Below are 11,732 nucleotides of genomic sequence, written 5' to 3'. Positions count from 1 at the left end.
ACAGAGGTGTGTGTGTCTTTGTGTGATGGTAGTGTTGTGTTTGTGTGTGTGTGTGTGTGTGTGTGTGTGTGCCTTTGTGTGATGGTAGTGGTATGGGTGTGTTTGTGTGTGTGTGTCTTTGTGTGATGGTAGTGGTATGTGTGTGTTTGTGTGTGTGTTTGTGTGGTGGTATGTGTGTGTGTGTCTTTGTGTGATGGTAGTGGTATGGGTGTGTTTGTGTGTGTGTGTGTGTCTTTGTGTGATGGTAGTGGTATGTGTGTGTGTGTGTTTGTGTGTGTGTATGTGTGTGTGTGTGTCTTTGTGTGATGGTAGTGGTATGTGTGTGTGTCTTTGTGTGATGGTAGTGGTGTGTGTGTGTGTCTTTGTGTGATGCTAGTGATATGTGTGTGTTTGTGTGCGCATTGAGATGGCATAGAGACGAGACTAAGACTTCCTGTCTTTGTGCACATGTGTTGGTGCAGCGGGTGGTCGAAACTGCAAGCAGAGAGGAAGTCAAGACCCCCGTTTACAGGAATACAACATGGGTTACGCTTACTTACCCACACAACCATGATGTTGACTAGCTTGATTAAAGGTCAATAGTCATAACCTTCACCACAAACTGGCCAAGTAGTTTTCACTCAGTCCCTGCTGATGTTTACAGTGATTTCAATCCATCATATTTCTCAGGACATTTTCACATACTTCAATTTCTGAAAAAACAAACATACTTTATGTTATGTGTTACACTCACAGCCAGTCATTTCCTGTTTAGCTGCAACATTGCTGATTCTGAAGTATGGGCCTGTACGTCAATTCAAAAGAAGTTCCATATGACTTCAATCACTTTCTGACTGCACTCCTTTCATTTGAACTCAACTTTCCATGTTTGCCCATAGAGTAAGGGCTCAGAAAGGGACTTTTTGGACCTGAATGCCAAAACATTGAAAGTTGACCCATTTTGCATTCCCACACCCTACCATGAGACATCCATGTCTTCATCACTGAACGGTTGAGTTTGACATCATTTGAAAGCTTACGAACAGGCTTGTCAAACTGTAAAAAAATGGGTCTACTTTGAGCACCTCTATCATGAATGTTTTGGCATTCAGGTCCAAACTGTCCCATTCTGACCATTTCCACCATGGCCAAACATGTATGAAACGTTGTGTTCAAAGGGGTGCAGACAGAAAGTGATTGAAATCATATGGAACGACCCAGAAGACATTCTCAGGAGGACAAAACACGGGTGTGCGAGATACTGTGAAATAAGAACGTGCTTTGTCGAGAGATTGTCACAGCTCATCGTGGAAACGTTGTTTCAACGAGGCTGCAGCACCCACAACATTTCACCTACTTTCTTGTGATGTCTCATAGAACATTAACCCTGGACTGATGGAAGAAAAGTCCCAAAGATTCCTCAATGTAAAGTACTCTACATTATTATTACACTGTAGTTGTCCTCCAATGAGTCAAGATGACCTTCAATGATACCTTCCGATATCTGGTCTGGGTCTCAACATGGCCATTATGTAATGTTTTTCTCCTTTCTCCTGTCCATTGGCTCTCTTGGGGTCCACATTGAACTGGCACATACAGAATGAATAGCTTGGCTGACAACACTAGTCAGTTGATGTGTCAGTCTGACACTGAAAGGGGGAAGGCTGAGCTGAACTACTGTATACTGAACAAAAATATAAACGCAACATGTAAAGTGTTGGTCCTGTTTTTCATGACCTGAAATAAAAAAGGAGTATATCTGTCTGTAGTAAAGCCCTTTTGTGGGGAAAAACTCATTCTGATTGGCTGTGCCTGGCTCCCCAGTGGGTGGGCCTATGCCCTCCCATGCCCACTCATGGCTGCACCCCTGCCCAGTCATGTGAAATCCATAGATTAGGGCATTATTTATTTATTTAAATTGACTCGATTTACTTATATGAAGTGTAACTCAGTAACATCTTTGAAATGAGTGCATGTTGCATTCATATTTTGAATCAGTATACATGGTGCTGCATCTGACTGAGAGGATGTGGTTATAACAGCCTACATTTCATACTAGATGCAGTAACCTACATACAGTAATTTCAAAACATAGATAAGAAAGAATTGATAGGATCATCAGTTAAGTTTGCAACTGATTGTTTTGTATTGAAAGTACTGATCATGGCTGAGCAAGCAGGTCTCCCCTGATACAAGTCAGTATTCAACATCCATCTATGTCTGAGGACTTCGGGAGCTGAGCTGGAGCGAGGAGCCGGAGCTGGAGCGAGGAGCGGAGCTGGAGCGAGGAGCGGAGCAGAGCTGGAGCGAGGAGCTGAGCTGGAGCGAGGAGCAGAGCTGGAGCGAGGAGCAGAGCTGGAACGAGGAGCAGAGCTGGAGCGAGGAGCTGAGCTGGAGCGAGGAGCTGAGCGTGCCCAATTTGACTACAGCGTAGAGCTGAGCGTGCCCAATTTGACTGGAGCGTGGAGCAACTTTCCCAAAGGCTGGAGCATCGGCTGCTTCTCGCTGCTCCAATTTCACTCCAGTAGCGCTCACTTCACCAGCTCAGGGCCCGGACCAGCATGCATCTGTAGTCTACTTGTGTGCTGCTATAGCTCCTTGCTTTAGCGACTCATCTACTATGCTACATTTTTCACAAAGAAACTGATAAAACACACAGGTGAAAAATAAAGGTGACTTACAAAGATGAGGACCAATAGCCAGAGAGGGAGTGCAGTGATGTAGTGTCCACAACTAAAGAATCATTGTGGAATCTGAAAAGACAGGTATCCCTAAAGCATGATGGTGTACTTAATACGTGCACATGCTAACAGAAAGGAACGAGGTGGGTAGCTAGCTAAGTGTGTCATTGTAGCAAAGCATTTACAAACCAAAAATATCTGATCTCTTAAAGGTTCTGTCCATTTTTGTTCTATTTTCTATAAAATTCAAAAGGCATGGCACATCTGAGCTATCTTTTTTGCAGGTGCATGGTAACGGTTGAATAAAATGAGAAAAATAAGAAACCCGCACACCGCTCTTGATGGTATCGCTGTTCTTTAATAACCTTTATATATCGGCCACACGGCCTTAAACTTAAGCACGTTTACTCAGAAGACTGTTTCGGGTCTAGAAACCCAACAAAGACCTGGTACCCGTTTTAAGCCCAATAGCAAATTCTGTCCTATAGTTAACAACTTGATTATTACCTATTGTAGATTAGTCGGACAAGAAGCCATGTCAGCATATAGGAGAAAAACAAACCACGTTCAGAAAAACCTCACAAGACCAGAAGAACAGGCACTTAACGAACTAATGAAAGACTCATCTTTGGTTATCAAACCTGTAGACAAGGGCTGTGGTGCTGTGGTCATTTTAGACTATGGAAAAATACAAAGAGATTCAGAGACAACTCAGTAATGAACGTTTCTATAGAAAATGGATTGTTGATCCCACACAGGTGTTCCAAAGGGATATACACTCTAATCTGGAGCCCTATTAAATAACCTTATCTCAAAACCTGAATATGAATACCTTTGCTGCAAATGTGCCATATGTGCATGCCTGTACATTTTGCCAAAATTACACAAACCTAAAACAAGGCAATTATCCAGGCAGACCAGTGGTTGCAAGAATAGGCTAAATGCTAGAGCCATTTTCGACCTTCGTAGACTCTTATTAAATCTCATGCGCAAGCATTACCATCATAAGTGAAAGATACAAAACTTCATAAACAAGATCTCACCAATAACAGGATTAACATAAAACTGCATTTTGGTCACATTAGATGTTGAGAATCTATATACCAGCATTTCCCCATATGGGGGCTGACAGCCCGAGCTCACTATTTGAGAGACAGAGATACTAACGAATATCCACCGACAAACTTTATTCTAGAGCTGACTGAATATGTTTTGACATATATTTCAAGTTTGATGACGAATACTACCTCCAAGCGAATGGAACATCGATTGGCTCCACTTTCGCTCCAAACTATGTTAATGAACCTTTATGTGGGTCTTTTTGAAGAACGTTTTGTTAACAATGAAAACAAAATAAAAAAATATATAAAATCCTGAAGGGGTATCGATATATTGACAAAGTTTTGCATATGAGGAGGAATGGGAGAAGATCTGTCAGACTTTGTTACCCGGAATGGAACAGGGGAACCCAAGAGCAGACTCAGGTGAGGAGACTGGGATGAAGTAACCAAGGTATTTATTGAAGCACAGGGGGAAGATGGAGTGCAGGTCAGGGGAAGCTCGGGCGGGTTGCAGGAAACCCGTTGTGGAGGCTGAGGCTGGAGCAACAGGGGTTGGGACTGGGTAAGCAGGCCGAGAGAGGAATCCAAGGGAGTAGTTGAGTGGGAACTCCAGAACAGAGTAGCAGGATGATGAGACGTGTTACTAGAGTCAGAGCGGGCAGAACTGTAGCGGAGAGGAAAACAGAGTCAGGCAAGGAAAACAGGCATAACAGGATCTAAACAGTAACAAACGGCTAGAACTGTAGACTGACTGAGCAGAGATTACGATCTGGCAGCGTGGAAGTGGCAGGGCTGAGTGTTTGTAGAGGTCTTGATTATGGAACAGGTTGCAACTGGTGGGGATCTGCTCTGACTCCAGCACACCTGTCTCCGCCCACACCATCACACACACACACAGAGAGAGAGTGGGAAAGAGCACTGGAGGAATGGTGACAGGTCAAGGAGACACAGGATGAGCAGTAGAGGGCGTGGCAGGAGCAGATGTGACATTTATGGCATTACTCAATGACATTGGCCCCATTCTCAAATTCACTGTTGAATATGACATTAAACATGTTCATTACCTCAATATGTGGATTGAGAAATCAAATGGAACCATGGTTACAACTCTGTACAGAAAATAAACTGACATAAGTACTCTGTTAAAGGGGGACAGCTTCCACCCTGAGCCATTAAAAAGAGGACTTCCAATAAGCCAGTTATTCAGACTGCGCAGTATATGCCACTCCACAGAGGACTATCTAGAAAAAGCAGCAAAGATATGCAATAGGTTTCTAACAGGCTACTCTCCACAATGTGTGGATGAAGCTCTTGATATGGCATTGGGGGAAACACAAAATGAACTGCTACAAAAAAGACCCACTAGAGTTAAAGAACACTCTGTAATGTTCACCACCACATACATGTACGTTGAACTTGCGAAAATTGGAAGATGCTGTCAAGAAACACTATAATGTTTTATCATCGGAACCAGCTCGGCCAGCTGAATTTAAGAATCCACCACTTATTGTATGTAGGAGAGGTCGCAATGTACCCGATAAATTGGCCCGTGCCAACTGCCAGCCACAAAAGAAAACAAGGCTTTTTTACGCCCCCTATCGAACGGTAGCTATAAATGCAGAGGTGGCGCACAGTGCAATAATATGATGAAGTGTGAATATTTCTGCCACCCACATAAAGGAAAACGGTTACCAAATAAATGACATTATTACGTTTAAGCCTCTCGTTCTCTCAAACAGAATGTGTGCACATAAAAGTTCAATCAGGAGAAAGGACGAGGATTATCCAGTCGCAGTACATTATAATGACCTAAAACATGACATCTCTACATTTAGATTTTGTAACCTATACGAAGGTCGACATATTGGACAGCAGCTACACATACTTGCTTCTTATTTTTACATTTAATATATTTTTTTTACATACTTGCTTCTTATTTTTACATGTATTTTTTTTTACATACTTGCTTCTATTCACCCAGGTTTTATAATAAGTAAACAGGATGTTTGTCCTTCAAGAAACGTCCACAAGAGGTCTCCTCAGATCAGAATATCAGCACATTGTATGAGGTCGAGGATAATCATTTTCATCAAGTCTTATTTGCATGTTTGAAGGACACTGACAGTTGTACACTTTGATATGATTGACATAACAGGATTCCCGCAGTTGAATGAGCTACTGGCTGCATCCTTCAGTAATCACCTGTTAATTGGGTCTTTTCACACATCTGTTGTAGCATAAGCACTAGAATTTTGACTTTAGCAAAACGTCTTTGCCGAAGTCTTTTCATACTAAAGTGATACTGTACATGAAAAGGATATTACAACTGTAGCCTATTTACAATCAAACACGGATGTGGATTCTCATTTTAAAGTAAACAATGATCCACCCTACTGCCATAAGCAATTGTTTGTTGACATGCTGTGATTTCTAAATGTATATTTTCTCAATGGGTTAGCCCACAGTGTCATCACCGTGAACTTTGACATAACTTCCTCTGATTACTGTGTACAGTATATTGCTCCAAGTCCCGCCTTCAGATTGGGTGTGCGTTGGTAGCGCAGGTGTGATTGTATCCATTCTACGTATCTAGAGATAGCCTGGCCCTGAGGTTAACTCCCTCAGCGTTCGCGTTCGATCCTGATAAATTAAATCATTCACTAATTTACTTCAAGTCCACGAAGTAGCGGTTCCCCTGATTTTCCCCGCAGCCAGGTGTGTTCGGAAAGCTTAACGTTCCAGGATTGGGAGGAATAGGGAGAAGAGCGCGCACCGAGATACCTGTGAAACTACGGTTGTAAATGAGGATCTGATTGCCACGGACATCAAACACGTCTGAGACATTGCCTGGCTAAAATAACAACTCATATCGAGGCTTAAAGCAAGTCGTTTCTGTACGAAGGATCATCATGAAGAAATCAGGATATTCAGGTAGGTGTACCATTTGATGGGATATTTATTATGGATACTCCTGTTGTTGTTATTACTTTGCTGTAATGTTATTATAATACTTTACATTGTTATTTTACAGTTGTCCATCTATATGTGCACAGTATCAGCTTCAATTATGTAACTTTAGGTTACTTGTAAATATGTAACTTTAGGTTACGTGTAAGCGCGCGGGCGCGTAGGTTATCTGTGTTGAGTGAAAGTGAACGTGCCCCAGAGAGATACATGCACATGGACACGAGATAATGATTTATTTTCATGTACTCTAAAGGTCAGTTATGATTGGCACCATGGTCCCTGACTGAGTCACTAAGCTCCAACCACTTCACAGTATCCCACCATCCCACCTTCATCGTCTAACTATTGAGTGATATACTGTTTCAACACATCTTGCTGTTCTGTTGATTGTGATGAGTTATTAGATATTATAAACTGGGTGATTCGAGCCCTGAAATTCGATCGGTATGACAAAAATGTATTTTTACTGCTGTAATTATGTTGGTAACCCGTTTATAACAGCAATCAGGCACCTCGGGGTTTGTGGTATATTATGGCCAATATACGACACAACGTGGAGTGCCTGGATACAGCCCTTAGCCGTGGTATATTGGCCAAATACCACAAACCCCGAGGTGCCTTATTACTTAAAGGTAGTTGATCATCAAGTTACCCTTGTTGTGAATTTGCCAGGTGTGGCAATTTCTGTTAGTTTTTGACTAAACAATGTCTGACTATTGACAATAGTTAAGTCTGACTGTATTCTTGCTGTCAAATAATTCACAAGATGTTTGAAAACTTTGTCTAGAATGGCAAAGTACTAACAATAGCCATTAGTGAACTCACCTGACCTCTAATCTGTTGGTATAATGAGAGACGCTTTTCAAGGTCTGGAGGTCACACAATGGCCAAAGATACCTAATGAAAACCTCAAGAAGAATATGATGTTTACTTGCAGTATGGTCTCTATGTATCATTGTATGTAGATTAGAGATGAATAATACATTGATGTGGTAGAGTGTGTTTCCATTTGAGATAATGTTGTCTCTTGACAGTTTGGTTGCAAATACAGTTGATGCTGCCCTGCAGCAAGACAAGGGTTATGTCCTACAACACTGCTTCATCTCCACTGCCCTGCAGCAAGACAAGGGTTATGTCCTACAACACTGCTTCCTCTCCACTGCCCTGCAGCAAGACAAGGGTTATGTCCTACAACACTGCTTCATCGCCACTGCCCTGCAGCAAGACAAGGGTTATGTCCTACAACACTGCTTCATCTCCACTGCCCTGCAGCAAGACAAGGGTTATGTCCTACAACACTGCTTCATCTCCACTGCCCTGCAGCAAGACAAGGGTTATGTCCTACAACACTGCTTCATCTCCACTGCCCTGCAGCAAGACAAGGGTTATGTCCTACAACAAGGGTTATGTCCTACAACACTATTTATTTGTTTCGCCAATGGACGGATGTGTACATGTCATCTTCTCCATGTACTTACTATGATTGTGATATATGGTCGGCCCAACTAACTATTTAACATGAACGTACTAACTGTAAGTCACTCTGGACAAGAGTGTCTGCTAAATGAATAACATGACTAATGTAAATGTAATGTGGTATACAATATACAGGCCTCATCAGATTACTTAATATCTGGTCTATAGGTGATGATGATTGGCTAACAGATTGTCTGCTCTGGTCCTAAATGTCTGCCATCTGAATGTGTGCCAGTGAGATGCCATACATGAGTGGTGAATTAGGAAAGTTACTCTCGAAGAGCCTTGGAGACAAGGTGTTATATCCATCCATCCATCCATCCATCCATCCATCCATCCATGATACTCAGCATGGAGACAAGGTGCTATATTCATTCATCCATCCATCCATGACATTCAGCATGGAGACAAGGTGCTATATTCATTCATCCATCCATCCATGATACTCAGCATAAAGACAAGGTGCTATATTCATCCATCCATCCATCCACGATACTCAGCATGGAGACGAGGTGCCATATTCATTCATTCCATCCATCAATGATACTCAGCATGGAGATGAGGTGCTATATTAATTCCATCCATCTATCCATGATACTCAGCATGGAGACGAGGTGTTGTATTCATTCATCCATCCATCCATGATACTCAGCATGGAGACAAGGTGCCTTATTCATTCATCCATCCATCAATGATACTCAGCATGGAGATGAGGTGCTATATTAATTCATCCATCCATCCATGATACTCAGCATGTAAACATGGTGCTATATTCATCCATCCATCCATGATACTCAGCATGGAGACAAGGTGCTATATTCATTCATCCATCCATCCATGATACTCAGCATGGAGACAAGGTGCTATATTTATTCATCCATCCATCCATGATACTCAGCATGGAGACAAGGTGCTATATTCATTCATCCATCCATCCAGAAAACTCAGCATGGAGACGAGGTGCTATATTCATTCATCCATCCATCCATGATACTCAGAATGGAGACGAGGTGCTATATTCATTCATCCTTCCATCCATGATACTCAGCATGGAGACGAGGTGCTATATTCATTCATCCATCCATCCATGATACTCAGCATGGAGACGAGGTGCTATATTCATTCATCCATCCATCCATCCATCCATAATACTCAGCATGGAGATGAGGTGCTATATTCATTCATCCATCCATCCATGATACTCAGCATGGAGACACGGTGCTATATTCATTCATCCATTCATCCATGATACTCAGCATGTGGAAGTGGTGCTATATTCATTCATCCATCCATGATACTCAGCATGGAGACGAGGTGCTATATTCATTCATCCATCCATCCATGATACTCAGCATGGAGACAAGGTGCTATATTCATTCATCCATCCATGATACTCAGTATGGAAACAAGGTGCTATATTCATTCATCCATCCATGATACTCAGCATGGAGACGAGGTGCTATATTCATTCATCCATCCATCCATCCATGATACTCAGCATGGAGACAAGGTGCTATATTCATCCATCCATCCATCCATAATACTCAGCATGGAGATGAGGTGCTATATTCATCCATCCATACATCCATAATACTCAGCATGGAGACGAGGTGCTATATTCATTCATCCATCCATCCATCCATAATACCCAGCATGGAGACAAGGAGCTATAGTCATTCATCCATCCATCCATGATACTCAGCATGGAGACGAGGTGCTATATTAATTCATCCATCCATCCATCCATAATACTCAGCATGGAGACGAGGTGCTATATTCATTCATCCATCCATCCATCCATAATACTCAGCATGGAGACGAGGTGCTATATTCATTCATCCATCCATCCATCCATCCATAATACTCAGCATATAGACAAGGTGCTATATTCATTCATCCATCCATCCATCCATAATACTCAGCATATAGACAATGTGCTATATTCATTCATCCATCCATCCATAATACTCAGCATGGAGACAAGGTGTTATATTCATCCATCCATCTATGATACTCAGCATGGAGAAAAGGTGCTATATCCACCCATCTATGATACTCAGCATGGAGAAAAGGTGCTATATCCATCCATCTATGATACTCAGCATGGAGAAAAGGTACTTTTCCCATCCATCTATGATACTCAGCATGGAGAAAAGGTGCTATATCCACCCATCTATGATACTCAGCATGGAGAAAAGGTGCTATATCCATCCATCTATGATACTCAGCATGGAGAAAAGGTGTTGTATCCATCCATCATTCTCCCTGTGTTGTCTCTCTCCCCTCCTGACTATGTTTAACCTCCATGTGTGAACACCTGCCTCTAGCCTGTATCTGTACGTAGCCTGTATCCAGTGTCACGTTTCACCCCTAATGGTGGTTCACTCACACCCATTCTTTCACCCTTAATGGTGGCTCACTCACTCACTCAGCCACTCTTTCACCCTTAACGGTTTTTCAGTCATTCACCCACTCTTTCACCCTGAATGGTGTCTCACTCACTCACCCACTCCTAGAACCCACTCTATTTGCTTTAACCTACAGCTTCCTTTCTCTGAGGTTGCGTCCCAAAATGGTACCCTATTCCCTATATAGTGCACTACTTTTGACAGGGGCCCATAGGGGCTAGGCCATTTGGGGCACAACCTGAGTCTCCAACCCTAAGCCCTTGGCTCTGTGCTGCTCTGTGTAGTGTACACAACCCATTCCCATTGAATGTCTCCTTTCCCACAGTTTGCATCGGAGCAGGGAGTGCATGTCTGGTCATGTCGTCGTCATCTGTCCTGTTTGTCTCCCGCCGGAACGTGTGCGGAGCTGCTGTCACATTCTGGGCATATTTGTTCAGCTCTGGAGACGGAGAAGGTTGTCTTAATGATCAGTGTGGGGGTGTTTGGAGAAGGTTGTCTTAATGATCAGTGTGGGGGTGTTTGGAGAAGGTTGTCTTCATGATCAGTGTGGGGGTGTTTGGAGAAGGTTGTCTTCATGATCAGTGTGGGGGTGTTTGGAGAAGGTTGTCTTCATGATCAGTGTGTTGGTGCTTATAGAAGGTTGTCTTCATGATCAGTGTGGGGGGGTTTGGAGAAGGTTGTCTTCATGATCAGTGTGGGGGGGCTTGGAGAAGGTTGTCTTCATGATCAGTGTGGGGGTGTTTGGAGAAGGTCGTCTTCATGATCAGTGTGGGGGCGTTTGGAGAAGGTTGTCTTCATGATCAGTGTGGGGGTGTTTGGAGAAGGTTGTCTTCATGATCAGTGTGGGGGTGTTTGGAGAAGGTTGTCTTCATGATCAGTGTGGGGGTGTTTGGAGAAGGTCGTCTTCATGATCAGTGTGGGGGTGTTTGGAGAAGGTTGTCTTCATGATCAGTGTGGGGGGGTTTGGAGTGGGCTACTATCAGAGATGGGGGTTTTGACATCAGAACTGAAACTGTATGTGGATATACTGTACAGGGATATGGGTCTGTGTGGGGATGGGATATAGATGGTGTGTGTGTGTGTGCATTCTGTATATACACACACTGTGAGCTGTATGTTTCGCTCAGTATTATTTTACAGTATTTCAGAGTGTGTGTGTG

The sequence above is a fragment of the Oncorhynchus clarkii genome, unplaced genomic scaffold (genome assembly GCF_045791955.1).
Source record: "Oncorhynchus clarkii lewisi isolate Uvic-CL-2024 unplaced genomic scaffold, UVic_Ocla_1.0 unplaced_contig_623_pilon_pilon, whole genome shotgun sequence".
Classification (NCBI taxonomy): domain Eukaryota; kingdom Metazoa; phylum Chordata; class Actinopteri; order Salmoniformes; family Salmonidae; genus Oncorhynchus; species Oncorhynchus clarkii.
This window is presented reverse-complemented; position numbering follows the sequence as displayed.